General features: G+C 42.6%; 1 protein-coding gene across 2 annotated transcripts in view; it reads left to right on the top strand.

Moving 5' to 3' along the window:
- Nucleotides 1–3846: 3846 nt before the first annotated feature.
- Nucleotides 3847–16479, top strand: part of trim2a (tripartite motif containing 2a) — a 73366-nt gene continuing 60733 nt past the window's right edge. The window contains exon 1 of one of the 2 annotated variants that reach the window (XM_046325536.1): nt 3847–3967. The gene's annotated coding sequence lies outside the window, so the exon portion shown is untranslated. The remainder of the gene's footprint in view (nt 3968–16479) is intronic. The other variant, XM_046325537.1, reaches the window with a different exon arrangement.

Here is a 16479-nt window from a genome sequence, read left to right as displayed (position 1 = left end):
TTCAGATTAATGTTATTTTTTTATTATTATTATTTTTTTTGCAAAAACAGTGGCGTTGACAAATTCAAATTTGGGGCAGATTTTCTATCAAAGTGTCTGGTTTCCTTGAAAAAAATTCTGAAAGAAATACATATCCTTACACATGTTTACACAATTCACTTATTTCATGACATCAAGCTTAGCCTGCTCATTTGAGCAAATTTACTGGGTTCATTATTCTATATCAACCGAGACACTGTATCTAATTGCCCTCCTTGAAAATGACTTAGTCTATATGGAAATGCTCAGTGAATGTAGGTCTACTTTGATCTGTTCAAAGGCAGCACCATCCTTTCTGATTCACCCCCAACAGAGACACAGCAAGGGGTCTGGGGCTTTTAAAATTCATGCTATAATTTCTTTCTCTCCCTTTTTGCCTGCAATGGAAAAAGCACCTGATACTGGTTACCCCCCCCAAATGTATATATTGTACATTTGACACTTTTTATAAACAGTTTGGAATGCTTCCTCTTCAAGATTTAAGCCTGGGTATCTGTAAAGCACTTCGTGACAACTGCTGATGTTAAAAGTTTTATAAAATACATTTGCAAGGGCGCAGTGTATGTTACTGCTAGACCAAGGATACATTTTTGTGTTACCGATTGACCAAGGACTCATTTTAGTGTTACCGCTAGACCAAGGACTCATTTTTGTGTTACTGCTAGACCAAGGACTCATTTTTGTGTTACCGCTAGACCAAGGACTCATTTTTGTGTTACCGCTAGATCAAGGACTTATTTTTGTGTTATCGATTGACCGAGGACTCATTTTTGTGTTACCGATTGACCAAGGACTCATTTTTGTGTCACCGCTAGACCAAGGACTCATTTTTGTGTATACGAGTAAGTGGATGAGTGAGTGAGAAAAGGAGAGTGAAAAATTCAGCCACCACAAACCAACCCCAGCACTCCCTACCCTCTGAACAGCAGGCTTCTGCGCTTTAATTCTGCTTTGTCAGCCTCTGACCAAAGCTCAATCAAAACACTATGAATACAACAAAGAGATTATCAATTATTCCCAGGCCAATCTGAAACTATTCTAATCCCGTCATGCCCTGGTGTAGCGTGAAGTTATTTCCCCCCACTAATGGTTAAGGTGATCTAACACTTGCCCCCCCCCCCCCCGTACTATCTCGGACTTTGCTGATAGCTATTTTATTGAGGAGAAATGTACTTACTATGAATGTGATCTGTGGTTGTCCCACCTAGGTATTTTAAGATGAATGCACTAACTGTAATTTGCTTTGGATAAGAGTGTCTGCTAAAATAAAAAAATATGTAGGTAAATGGTTAGGATTGGAGGAGAGATCCTAGATCTGTACCTCAGGAAAACTTTACCTTTAAAAGTTGGCACGGACCGAGTCGATGTGCATGGGTATGCGGTAATTAAGGTAGATATGTACATATACAGTGCATTCGGAAAGTATTCAGACACCTTGACCTTTTCCACATATTCTAAAATGTATTCAATTGTTTTTCCCCTCATCAATCTACACACAATACCCCATAATGACAAAGCAAAAACTGAAAAAACTGAAATATCATATTTATATAAGTATTGAGACCCTTTACTTAGTACTTTGTTGAAGCAACTTTGACAGCAATTACAGCCTCAAGTCTTCTTCGGTATGACGATGCAAGCTTGGCACACCTGTATTTGGGGAGTTTCTCCCATTCTTCTCTGCAGTTCCTCTCAAGCTCTGTCAGGTTGGATGGGGAGTGTCGCTGCACAGCTATTTTTAGGTCTCTACCGAGATGTTCAATCGGATTCAAGTCTGGGCTCTGTCTGGGCCACTCAAGGACATTCAGAGACATCCAAAGCCACTTCAGCATTGTCAGTCAGGTTTGCTCCAGACGTGACGCTTGGCCTTCAGGCCAAAGAGTTCAATTTTGTTTTCATCAGACCAGAGAATCTTGTTTCACATGGTCTGAGAGTGTTAAGGTACCTTTTGGCAAACTCCAAGTGGGCATTCATGTACCTTTTACTGGGGAGTGGCTTCCGTCTGGCCACTCTACCATAAAGGCCTGATTGGTGGAGGGCTGCGGAGATGGTTGTCCTTCTGGAAGGTTCTCCCTTCTTCACAGAGGAACTCTGGAGCTCTGTCAGAGTGACCATTGGGTTCTTGGTCACCTCCCTGACAAGGCCCTCCTCCCCCGATTGCTCAGTTTGGCCGGGCGGCCAGCTCTACGCAGAGTCTTGGGTGTTCCAAACTTCTTCCAGTGGAGACCACTGTGTTCTTGGAGACCTTCAATACTGCAGAAATGTTTTGGTACCCTTCCCCAGATCTGTGCCTCGACACAATCCTGTCTCGGAGCTCTATAGACAATTCCTCCGACCTCATGGCTTGGTTTTTGCTCTGACATGCACTGTCAACTGTGGGACCTCATGTAGACGTGTGTGTATATCCAAATCATGTCCAATCAATTGATTTACCACAGGTGGACTCCAATCAAGTCGTAGAAACATCTCAATGATGATCAATGGAAGCATGATGCACCTGAGCTCAATTTCTAGTCTCATAGCAAAGGGTCTGAATACTTATGTAATAAGATATTTCAAACATAAAAATAAAAAAAAACGATTTTTACTTTGTCATTATGGGGTATTGTGTGTAGAGTGATGAGGAGAAAATACATTTAGTCCATTTAAGAATAAGGCTGTAACGTTTTTAAAAAATGGATAAAGGGAAGGGGTCTAAATACTTTGATGAGTCAAACGAGTTAGTGCAGAAAGGGTCTGGGTTGGTTAACTATTTAACTAACTATTTAGCAGTCTTATGGCTTAGGGTAGAAGCTGTTCAGGGTCCTGACTGGGTGCATCAGTACTGCTTGCCATGTGGTAGCAGAGAGAACAGTCTGACTTGGGCGTAGTGTCCTGCTACGAACCAGTGTGTTCTGTGCACCACTTGCTTATTACTTTAGTATTTTCCCAGCACAGTGCACAATACATTCTAAAGTTATAAACAGTTCTGCATAGGGGTAGGTAGGGGAGACAGGCCTACCCCTTCACAGACACACCCCACTCTGAGCCAGCTTGCTTCTTCTCTTTCTGTCACTATCAAACTATCAAGGAATTCTGTAATCAAACAGGAATGAAAATAAATTCTTCCTTCTTTTCTTTTCTTTTTTAAATATCTGAAAGGGGCTTTCATGGACTGCTGCATAATGCCGGTTGTCATAGCAACAGCCTCCCTCCTGGGAGGGAGGGGCTGCAGAGTGATCCCCTTAGTAACCAAGGCCACGCTGCGAATTGAGCGCGCGCGGTATTCCCCAGCACGCAGAATAGAAATGAGAGAAAGAGTTACTGTATGTTTCAGGTTGGACATGATAATAATAGTTTTGAAGTTGGACATTGAAGGGAACAAAACTCTTCACAGTTGCAGAAAAGTGTCAAAAGATTGTGATTTTAGAGGCAGAGTTTGCAAACATTCTTGAGTTTGTGAAATAATTACTGTGGAATTACTGAGCAATTACAAAATTATAAAAATAAAAAAAAATCTATATATAATATGTCATATTTATCATCTAAATATTTGTATGTTAATGCATAGACTGTAATAAAATAGATATAAAACTGTCAATTATCTACCCTGTCACACACACAAAATCACAAAAGCAGCATGCACTTGAATAATGTATGAATATAGTTTATTTTTGTACATCTGCTTCGCATATCCAGTGAATGTAATATTGATGGCGTGTTAAAGCGGATTGGGTTGATGCATGTGTGTATTCCGCTGGGATTGCCTCCTTGCCTCGCTTTTTTTGGCAGATCAGATATGCCTTTAAACCTGCAGCATAGAACCAACCCACTGCTTCATTTCTCCTGAAATTGACAGAGAAGGCAGGGGGCGCACAGTTTTTGCTCCTCTCTCTTAAATATTGCCCTGGGGATACTGACCGACAATACATACATTCTCTAACAAAACGTGAGTATTTTTCAGTTTATTCTTGGAGGGATACTCCGATATCTGGTCAATGTGTTCGTTGTTTGTTGCGTCATTGTAAATTATTGCAATTAGTTTTATCAAACGATGTAGTCTAGAGCACATTCATGGGACACATGCATTATTTTTCGAAGATTGTTTCAGTAGCCTATTTCAACGTTGAAAGTTGTTTCATTGTTTCGGCTACTCTCACCACTTGCTTTATCAGCGCAAGAAAGCAATGCGTGTCATATGCAGTCTTGTTTGATTCAATATATTTGTATGGTTTGACTTGTTGTAGGCTATTCTCGTGCATTGTTGTCATATGTTTGCAAGGTCAATGTTATTCACACTACTTCACCCCTTGAACGGCTTGGTCCTTGTCCTTTTTTCCCCCTGGGTTCCTTGAACAATCTAAATAAATCATTCGTTTTGAATTGAGTGCTTGGTCTGCTTGCTGTAGTGTTGACATGAAGATAACAGATATCCTTCTGTAGCCTACTGGGTATCTTGTTATTTCATGACCATTGTTTTTGTTCTGGAAGTATGCCTTCTCAATTCATAAGTACATGACTTAGATCAAAGCGAATCCTTGCATTTCACTTTTTTTCCCAGGGTCTGTGAGCCTTTCTTTTCTTAATATACTGTACCTACGGTAGAGTATGCATTGACATAAGATAATAGAGAAGAGCTGAATTGCCTAGTCTTGCTTGGCTCCTGTATGCAGACTCATGCCTCGTGAGTGATGCTGCTAACTATCATTTACAGGAGATAGCCCTATCTTCCTTATACAGACAGACACAACCTCCATGCACTGATCCAAGTTCAGCTTTATTATAATGGTAAAGTTTAGGATCCAGGTATAAGCTGATCCCAGAACAGTGATCAGGAGTAACCTCTGGAGCCTCTATTTTCTTCTGAGTATAAACTGGCCTGCGAACAGTTGTAATGACCTGCTGTATCCTGACCTTAACAGTAGGGTGTCATTTAGCCTTGTCAGAGGTGATTTTGTCATTGGAGGGTTTTGAAGGGCCATCATCTGTCTGATTGGGTAACATGGCATTATAGGTGAGGGATGCATGGATGAAATGCTCCTGAGGCCATATGTATCAAGGGTCTCGGAGTAGGAGTGCTGACCTAGGATCAGGTCCCCTCTGTCCATGTAATGTTATTCATGGTGATCTAAAAGGCTAAACTGACCATAAATCAACACTTGATCCGTCCAGGACAGGACTAGAGTATGTAGGCCTGCGCTGGGTTAAAACTATTGATGCTAATGTTAGCATTTTAGGTTATTCGTTTTTTGTCCTCCTTGTTTTTGTTGCATCATTTTTTACTTGCAATGGTCACAATATGTGATTGTGTCTGCTCACTTATTTCACTACTGTCATTGTAGGTTGCTGGATAAGATGTGATGTCTATGGTTGCACGTACTACTATCTCATTTGTTGTTCTCTTTCATTTAGACTCATTCATGAAGTTTGTGAGAAATCCAGGCATTCTTCCATTCACACAGTAGTTTGGTATGCTCCAGTGGACTTCACATGAATTAACCACATTGCTTCAGTCACGGCTTCACACGGCTTCATTCAATTTACATTTGTTTTCCTCAGACCCCCAGTTCCTCTAAGGAGATTGTGTCAGTGAAGTCTTATTACATAAACTCTCTCTCTCTCTCTTTCTCTTTTCATCTCTCTCTCTCTCTCTCTCTTCATCTCTCTCTTCATCTCTCTTTCTCTGCCTCTCTCTCAATTCAAAAGGGCTTTATTGGAATGGGAAACACGTTCACATTGCCAAAGCAAGTGGAATAGATAACAAACAAAAGTGAAATAAACTGTCTGAAATGAACAGTAAACATTACGTTTCAAAAGAATAGACATTTCAAATGGTATATTATTTGCTTTGTACAAGTGTTGTAACAATGTGGAAGTAGTTGAAGTACGAAAGGGAAAATAAATAGACGGATAAATATAGGTTGTATTTACAACGGTGTTTGTGCTCCACTGGTTGCCATTTTCTTGTGGCAACAGGTCATAAATATTACTGCTGTGATGGCACACTGTGGTATTTCACCTAATACTGTAGATATGGGAGTTTATCAAAATTAGATTTGTTTTCAAATTCTTTGTAGTTCTGTGTAATCTGAGGGAAATATGTGTCTCCAATATGGTCACACATTTGGCAGGAGGTTAGGAAGTGCAGCTCAGTTTCCACCACATTTTGTGGGCAGTGGGCACATAGCCTGTCTTCGCTCGAGAGCCAGGTCTGCCTACGGCGGCTTCTCTCAATAGCAAAGCTATGCTCACTGAGTCTGTACATAGTCAAAACTTTCCTTAATTTTGGGTCAGTCACAGTAGTTAGGTATTCTGCCACTGTGTACTCTCTGTTTAGGGCCAAATAGCATTCATGTTTGCTTTGTTATTTGGTTAGTTCTTTCCAATGTGTCAATTAATCATCTTAGGGGTTTCTCATGATTTGGCTGGGTTTAATTCTGTTGCTGTCCTGTGGCTCTGTGGGGTCTGTTTGTTTGTGAACAGAGCCCCAGGACCAGTTTGCTGAGGGGACTTTTCCCTAGGTCCATCTCTCTGTAGGTGAGGGCTTTGTTATGGAAGGTTTGGGAATTGCTTCCTTTTAGCTGGTTGTAGAATTTAATGTCTCTTTTCTGGATTCTAACAATTAGCGGGTATCGTCTCTCTCTCGCTCTCTCTCTTTCTCACTATTTCTCACTCCCCTCTCCTTCCAATCTCTTTTCTTGGATGGCTGCCCACCACACTGGCAAAGTCCTCCTTGTCACATCACTGGCTCATGAATGCAGTAACTATTTCTCAGAAACAGGAAGTAGCGTGGGACGGGTGCTGCAGTATGTTGGCATGATGCGGGTTCCCTGCACCAGTGCAGTGCAGCCCCAGAGCTGGACCTGAGGGATTGTTCTGCTCTTCTCATGGCCTACATATATTGTATTTTGGGGGATTGTATATGCAGTGTTTCTCATTTCAGGAGTAGGGAGAAGTTGCCCCTAGACACGGATCTTGGGTCAGTTTAACATTTAACACAAGGTTAGGATTAGGGTTGGTAATACCCAGGGGATACAGGTTTTTGTTATTTCCTAGTATTAACACACCTGATTAGCTTCATCAAGAGTTTAGTGATTAGTTGATGAGTTGAATCAGATGTGAAGTGAGATAGTACTGGGCTAGAAAAAAAACTTTTGCTACCTGGCGGTTCCCTCCAAGAATGTATTGAGAAACACTGCTACATATATTTAGGAAGGAGGATGGTACCAGTCACTATGCAGTTCACTCCTTTATACGGGCCCTTGTAGATTTTAAGGATCGGATGGGTATAAGAATGTTGCAATAGTGCTGCATAGACTTCTGGTCAGTTAAATGGAGTTTCTGACATATTGCTTATTCACATTATTCACTCATTAGATCTTAAAGGAGACATCAATAAGACTTAGTGTCTAGGTTAATCTCTCTAATGCATGTATGGAAAACACTGCATGTTGCTCAAACCATGCTTCAGTGTGGCAATATAGCCTTGCCTCCCAATCATGGCCGTATTGATTGTTTGTAGTGGCTAGGCTACTGGACAGTTGACCACTTATTGATTTATCCAGTTTGGACACAGCCTGTTGGCCCAAAAGGCTCACAACACTGGTGTCCTTTGACATTTGGTGACCCGTGTGAGGATGTGGGTCGATGGCCCTGGTTGCTGCTGGAAGCCAGGCTGGTTCTCTGGTTGTCAATGTGCAGGGTGACTAACTGGAGGTAATTGGTTGCAACACACACGCTCACAAATCAGACACACACCCACACACGCAAATACCCACTCACAACAAGTATATTTCCCAGTCATACCAGTAGGAGATGTCAATGGCTCACAAAAAGAGCATGAGCTCATGAGTCAATGCATGAAATACACCATTGTACCGAAAGTCTCCCACACACACCTTCACAACAACAAATTAGATGGTTATCTAGGGTCAGTTTTGCATTTCCCACAGTAATGGTTAATGTAAGGATTGGGGGTGGGGAAGCTGATCCTAGATCTGTACTGTAGCTAGGTGAAACTTCACCCCAGAGTATGATGGAGATGCTGGAGGTGTAACACTGGAGTGTTCTCTTGCTGTTTGTGATGCTGTTTATTATGAGTGACACACACATACATTGGAGAGGTTAAAGTACATTTTGATATAGTGGTGCTGGAGACGTAGCAGCATATCATTCACGGGTGGCCTCTGTACTGTATTACATGCATACAGACTATCCTACCGATCCTTGACTTTGGCGATGTCATTTACAAAATAGCCTCCAACACTCTACTTAGCAAACTGGATGCAGTCTCTCACAGTGCCACCCGTTTTGTCACCAAAGCCCCATATATGCTCTCGTTGGCTGGCCCTCGCTACATATTCATCGCCAGACCCACTGGCTCTGTGACAGGTTAAAGGACATATTCATAGCCTGTTATACATTGAAAAGTATTAGTAAGTTCATAGTATGTGAGGATCTTAAAACATCTAAGGTTAAAAAGATGCATTCAGTATTAGTTGATAGAGATTGATAACATTCATATAATTGTGTTAAAGTTCAAATCTGTCAAAGGGTACGAATTGTGAGAGTAATGTGTAAACGTTATATTGATTACTTTATTTTGTGGTGCCTAAAAGTGTTAATCTGTGATCTACGAAATGCTCTTAATCTATGAGCCGGAGATCGATTGCTCTGGTCTCCACGCATATTCCTGGGGAAATTCGCGGTCTTTTCTCATTGAACTAAATGTTGACTTGAGAATACAACACCGTATCACTCTCGTGATTATTTCTCCCCTGTTTTCAGGGGCGTAACAGCTCCAGGTCATCTATAAGACTTTGCTAGGTAAAGCCCCGCCTTATCTGAGCTCACTGGTCACCCTAACAACACTGCGCTCCAGCAGGTATTTCTCACAGGTCATCCCCAAAGCCAACACCTCGTTTGGCCGCCTTTCCTTCCAGTTCTCTGCTGCCAATGACTAGAACAATTTGCAAAAATCGCTAAAGTTGGAGACATATCTCCCTCACTAACTTTAAGCATCGGCTATCTGAGCAGCTCACCGATCGCTGCAGCTCTACACAGCCCATCTGTAAATAGCCCATCCAACTACCTACCTCATCCCCATATTGTTTTTATTGACTTTTTTGCTCTTTTGCACCCCAGTATTACTACTTGCACATCATAATTTTTCACATCTATCACTCAAGTGTTAATTTTCTAAATTGTAATTACTTTGCTACTATGGCCTTTTATTGCCTTACCTCCTTACTCCATTTCCACACACTGTATATAGATTTTTCTATTGTATTATTGACTGTACTTTTGTTTATTCCATGTAACTCTGTGTTGTTGTTTTTTGCCGCACTGCTTTGCTTTATCTTGACCAGGTCGCAGTTGTAAATGAGAACTTGTTCTCAACTGGCCTACCTGGTTAAATAAAGGTAAATTAAAAAAACATACATACAGTTGAAGTCGGAAGTTTACATACACCTCAGCCAAATACATTTAAACTCAGTTTATCACAATTCCTGACTTTTAATCCTCGTAAAAATTCCCTGTCTTAGGTCAGTTAGGATCACCACTTTATTTTAAGAATGTGAAATGTCAGAATAATAGTAGAGAGAATTATTTATTTCAGCTTTTATTTATTTCATCACATTCCCAGTGGGTTAGCAGTTTACATATACTCAATTACTATTTGGTAGCATTGCCTTTAAATTGTTTAACTTGGGTCAAACGTTTTGGGTTGCCTTCCACAAGCTTACCACAATAAGTTGAGTGAATTTTGGGCCATTCCTCCTGACAGAGCTGGTGTAACTGAGTCAGGTTTCGAGGCATCCTTGCCTGCACATGCTTTTTCAGTTCTGACCACACATCTTCTATGTGATTGAGGCCAGGGCTTTGTGATGGCCACTCCAATAGATTGACTTTGTTGTCCTTAAGCCGTTTTGCCACAACTTTGGAAGTATGCTTGGGTCATTGTCCATTTGGAAGACCCTTTTGCGACCAAGCTTTCATTTCCTGACTGATGTCTTGAGATGTTGCTTAAATATATCCACATAATTTTCCGCCCTCATGATGCCATCTATTTTGTGAAGTGCACAAGGCCCTCCTGCAGCAAAGCACCCCCACAACATGATGTTGCGACCCCTGTACTTTACGGTTGGGATGGTGTTCCTTGGCTTCCAAGCCGTTTTTCCTCCAAACATAACGATGGTCATTATGGTCAAACAGTTAGATGTTTGTTTCATCAGACCAGAGGACATTTCTCCAAAAAGTACGATCTTTGTCCACGTGTGCAGTTGCAAACCGTAATCTGTCTTTTTCATGGCGGTTTTGGAGCAGTAGCTTCTTCCTTGCTGAGCAGCTTTTCAGGTTATGTCGATGTAGGACTCGTTTTTACTGTGGATATAGATACTTTTGTACCCGTTTCCTCCAGCATCTTCACAAGGTCATTTGCTGTTGTTCTGGGATTGATTTGTTACTTTTCGCACCAAAGTATCATCTCTAGGAGACAGAACGCGTCTCCTTCCTGAGCGGTATGATGGCTGCGTGGTCCCATGGTGTTTATACTTGCATACTATTGTTTGTACAGATGAATGTTGTATCTTCCTGCGTTTGGAAATTGCTCCCAAGGAAGAACCAGACTTGTGGAGGTCTACAATTGTTGTTCTGAGGTCTTGGCTGATTTCTTTTGATTTCCCCATGATGTCAAGCAAAGAGGCACTGAGTTTGAAGGTAGGCTTTGAAATACATCCACAGGTACAACTCCAATTGACTCAAATTATGTCAATTAGCCTATCAGAAGCTTCTAAAGCCATGACATCATTTTCTGGAATTTTCCAAGCTGTTTAAAGGCACAGTCAACTTACTGTATGTAAGCGCGCACGCACACACACACACACAAACACAATAGCTTGTTTCCATGGCACCCATAATTTATTGGTGTAATGTGGTGGCTGGTAAAATGGGTCAATGTACCCTGAAAAGGTGGCTCGTAATTGTTTACAGTCAGAGAAGCAATAAGAGTAGATTTATGACAAGTGACTGAACTGATGAGTTGTCTTAGCGAAGAAGATAGTTGTGTAAATGGATGAGCTATGCCTGACCTCAATATCTAGGATAATAGTGTGTGTCTGTGTGTGTGTTTCTGTCTGTCTGTACATGTCTAGGTCTGTGTGTGCGTACTGTAGTTCCAGGGCTCTCATCTTGCAACCAATCCAAGCATGAAATAGCATGTAAGCTCTCTGTCCACTCATCTCATCCTCTCCGGGTTCAATGCTAACAGAGTCTGCTTTACAGCTCTCTGTCTGCATCCCAAATGGGCTCTGCCCAAAAGTAGTGCACTAAATTTGGGATGCAGACTCTGTTTCTCTCTCCAAGCAGATTTATACCAACTCCCCTTCTCTTATCTCATCTTCAGCTGAGGCCAACATACGTGAACTTTCATTCATTGAAGTTGCTCCTAACCATTGAATCCTGATCAGATATTGTTCCATCCACATTATGGGGATTATTATTTTGTACGTGAAAATGTGATTCTAGGAGTTTGTCTCTATAGTCTAATGTGGATTCCTCTCGTTGGTTCCTCTCCCTATTTTGTTTTAATCTCCACTGACTGTGGTGAACGTATTATTTAAAAAAAAAAATATATATATATATACACTGCTCAAAAAAATAAAGGGAACACTTAAACAACACAATGTAACTCCAAGTCAATCACACTTCTGTGGTAGCATGACACGCAGTCTACAACCCACACAAGTGGCTCAGGTAGTGCAGCTCATCCAGGATGGCACATCAATGCGAGCTGTGGCAAGAAGGTTTGCTGTGTATGTCAGCGTAGTGTCCAGAGCATGGAGGTGCTACCAGTAGACAGGCCAGTACATCAGGAGACGTGGAGGAGGCCGTAGGAGGGCAACAAACCAGCAGCAGGACCGCTGCCTCCGCCTTTGTGCAAGGAGGAGCAGGAGGAGCACTGCCAGAGCCCTGCAAAATGACCTGCAGCAGGCCACAAATGTGCATGTGTCTGCTCAAACGGTCAGAAACAGACTCCATGAGGGTGGTATGAGGGCCTGACGTCCACAGGTGGGGGTAGTGCTTACAGCCCAACACCCTGCAGGACGTTTGACATTTGCCAGAGAACACCAAGATTGGCAAATTCGTCACTGGAGCACTGTGCTCTTCACAGATGAAAGCAGGTTCACACTGAGCACATGTGACATGTGACATTCTGGAGACGCCGTGGAGAACGTTCTGCTGCCTGCAACATCCTCCAGCATGACCGGTTTGGTGGTGGGTCAGTCATGGTGTGGGGTGGCATTTCTTTGGGGGGCCGCACAGCCCTCCATGTGCTTGACAGAGGTAGCCTGACTGCCATTAGGTACCGAGATGAGATCCTCAGACCCCTTGTGAGACCATATGCTGGTGTGGTTGGCCCTGGGTTCCTCCTAATGCAAGACAATGCTAGACCTCATGTGGCTGGAGTGTGTCAGCAGTTCCTGCAAGAGGAAGGCATTGATGCTATGGACTGGCCCGCCCGTTTCCCAGACCTGAATCCAATTGAGCACATCTGGAACATCATGTCTCGCTCCATCCACCAACGCCACGTTGCACCACAGACTGTCCAGGAGTTGGCGGATGCTTTAGTCCAGGTCTGGGAGGAGATCCCTCAGGAGACCATCCGCCACCTCATCAGGAGCATGCCCAGGCATTGTAGGGAGGTCATACAGGCACGTGGAGGCCACACACACTACTGAGCTTCATTTTGACTTGTTTTGAGGACATTACATCAAAGTTGGATCAGCCTGTGGTGTGGTTTTCCACTTTAATTTTGAGTGTGACTCCAAATCCAGACCTCCATGGGTTGATAAATTTGATTTCCATTGATAATTTTTGTGTGATTTTGTTGTCAGCACATTCAACTATGTAAAGAAAAAAGTTTTTAATAAGAATATTTCATTCATTCAGATCTAGGATGTGTTATTTTAGTGTTCCCTTTATTTTTTTGAGCAGTGTATATTATCCCTATCCCTCTTTGGAGGACAAATATCTTAGTTTTTTTTACAGCTTCTTTGCTACATATACATACATTTTACATATACATTTTACATACATGGTGCTTTTAAATACAACAACAATACATACATTGCAATCCAAGATGGCGTAGCAGTCAGACGTCTTTGTCCTGTCGTGTCCCTTGTATATATCGTTATACATATTTTCTAAATACTGTCCTGCAACCCGCCTCACCAAATGTGGCGTGGATCTGATTTTTTTCCTCCTAAAGTATTTATATTTACTTCGGATCTGGAATCCCTCAACTGAAGCTAGCCAGCTAACTACCGGCTATCATTCAGCAAACCATTGCCAGCGTTCATCAGCTAACCCTCAGCTCAGAAAGCTCTCGTCAGTTCGAACAGCGTGACTTTAACCAGAGCATAACGGACCTGTTATTTTTATCCCCGGATTCCTACCGCAAACGGAACATTTTCTTCTGGATCTTCACAACTAGCTAACCGCAATCCCGGATGACTACTCCTGGCTAGCGTTTCCATCCCAGAGCAAGCACAAATTAGCTTGAAGCTAGCCCGGCCAGGGCTCCTGTGCTACCACCGAAGTATACTCTATACTCATGCCTCTCTCTAATATCAATATGCCTTGTCCATTACTGTCCTGGTTAGTGATTACTGTCTTATTTCACTGTAGAGCCTCTAGGCCTGCTGAATATGCCTTAACCAATCATGTTATTCCACCTCCTACATATGCAATGACATCATCTGGTTTAAACATCTCTAGAGACTATATCTCTCTCTTCATTACTCAATGCCTAGGTTTATCTCCAATGTACTCACATCCTACCTTACCTTTGTCTGTACACTATGCCTTGAATCTATGCTATCGTACCCAGAAACCTGCTCCTTTTACACTCTGTTCTGAACGTGCTAGACGGCCAGTTTGTATAGTCTTTAGCCGTACCCTTATCCTACTTCTCCTCTGTTCCTCTGGTGATGTGGAGGTTAATACAGGTCCTGCAGTGCCTAGCTCCACTCCCACCCCACAGGTGCTCTCATTTGTTGACTTCTGTAAACGTAAAAGCCTTGATTTCATGCATGATAACATTAGAAGCCTACTCCCTAAGTTAGCACACTCTGCCAACCCAGATGTCTTAGCCGTGTCTGAATCCTGGCTTAGGAAAACCACCAAAAATCTTGAAATTTCCATTCCTTACGATAACGTTTTCTGCCAAGATAGAACTGCCAAAGGGGGCGGTGTTGCAATCTACTGCAGAGAGAGCCTGCAGAGTTCTGTATTACTATCTAAGTCTGTACCCAAACAATTTGAGCTTCTACTTCTAAAAATTCACCTTTCCAGAAACAAGCCTCTCACTTTTTCCGCTTGCTATAGACCTCCCTCTGCCCACAGCTATGCCCTCGATACCATATGTGAATTGATTGCCCCCCATCTATCTTCTGAGCTTGTGCTACTAGGTGACCTAAACTGGGACATGCTTAACACCCCAGCCATCCTACAATCTAAGCTTGATGCCCTCAATCTTACACAAATTATCAATGAACCTACCAGGGCACCCTCATAGTAAACACGGGCACCCGCATAGATGTCATCCTAACTAACTCGCCCTCGAAAATATAACCTCTGCTATTTTCACTCAAGATCTCAGCGATCAATGCCTCATTGCCGGCATCCGTAATGGGTCTGCAACCAAACGACCACCCCTCATCACTGTCAAACACTCCCCGAAACATTTCTGCGAGCAGGCCTTTCTAATCGACCTGGCCGGGGTATCCTGGAATGACATTGACCTCATCCCGTCAGTAGATGATGCCTGGCTATTCTTTAAAAGTGCCTTCCCCACCATCTTAAATAAGCATGCCCCTGTCCAAAAATGTGGAACTAGGAATAGATATAGTCCTTGGTTCACTCCAGACCTGTCTGCCCTTGACCAGTACAAAACATCCTGTGGCGTTCTGCATTAGCATCGAATAGCCCCCGTGATATGCAACTTTTCAGGGAAGTTAGGAACAAATATACACAGGCAGTTAGCTTTTCTAAGGCAAGCTTATTCAAACAGAAATTTGCAACCTGTAGTACTAACTCAAAAAAGTTATGGGACACTGTAAAGTCCATGGAGAATAAGAGCACCTCATTCCAGCTGCCCCCTGCTCTGAGGCTAGGAAACACTGTCACCACCGATAGATCCACTATAATTGAGAATTTCAATAAGCATTTCTCTACAGTTGGCCATGCTTTCCACTTGGCTACCCCATACCCCAGTCAACTCCCGGCACCCTCCACAGCAACCCGCCAAAGCCCCCACCATTTCTCCTTTACCCAAATACAGATAGCTGATGTTCTGAAAGAGCTGCAAAATCTGGACCCCCTACAAATCAGCCGAGCTAGACAATCTGGACAAACATACCCTTGTAAAACTGACCATCCTACCGATCCTCGACTTCGGTGATGTCATCTATAAAATAGCCTCCAACACTCTACTCAACAAACTGGATGCAGTCTATCACAGTGCCATCCGGTTGTCACCAAAGCCCCATATACTACCCACCATTGCGACCTGTACGCTCTCGTTGGTTGGCCCTCGCTTCATACTCGTCGCCAAATCCACTGGCTTCAGGTTATCTCCAAGTCTCTGCTAGGTAAAGCCCCGCCTAAATCTCAGCTCACTGGTCACCATAGCAGCACCCTCTCGTAGCACGCACTCCAGCAGATATATCTCACTGGTCATCCCCAAAGCCAATTCCTCCTTTGGTCGTCTTTCCTTCCAGTTCTCTGCTACCCATGACTGGAAGGAATTGCAAAAATCTCTGAAGCTGGAGACTCACATCTCCCTCACTAGCTTTAAGCACCAGCTGTCAGCGCAGCTCACAGATCACTGCACCTGTACATAGCCCATCTGTAAACAACCCATCAATCTACCTACCTCATCCCCATAGTGGTATTTATTGATTTATTTACTTTGCTCCTTTGCACCCCAGTATCTCCACCTGCACATTCATCTTCTGCCAATCTACCATTCCAGTGTTTAATTGCTATATTGTAATTACTTTGCCACCATGGCCTATTTATTTCCTTAATTTACCTAATTTGCACTCACTGTATATAGACTGTTTTGTTTTCTTTTGTCCTACTGTATTATTGACTGTATGTTTTGTTTATTCCATGTGTAACTCTGTGTTGTATGTGTCGAATTGCTACGCTTTATCTTGGCCAGGTCGCAGTTTTAAATGAGAACTTGTTCTCAACTAGCCTACCTGGTTAAATAAAGGTGAAATAATAAAAAAAAAAAAAACAAACAGACTCTTTAATCCCAACCCTCAGCCACTCTCAGCCCATCCCACCTATCACCAATAGACCACCCTTGTTTGGTTTCCATGTGCCATGTACTTTTCAATTGTGCTGTGATGTTTTACAACGTTTTTAAATCTTTCTGATCTTATATTATCC

Source organism: Oncorhynchus gorbuscha, linkage group LG24 (assembly GCF_021184085.1).
Source record: "Oncorhynchus gorbuscha isolate QuinsamMale2020 ecotype Even-year linkage group LG24, OgorEven_v1.0, whole genome shotgun sequence".
Lineage (NCBI taxonomy): Eukaryota > Metazoa > Chordata > Actinopteri > Salmoniformes > Salmonidae > Oncorhynchus > Oncorhynchus gorbuscha.
This window is presented reverse-complemented; position numbering and strand designations above follow the sequence as displayed.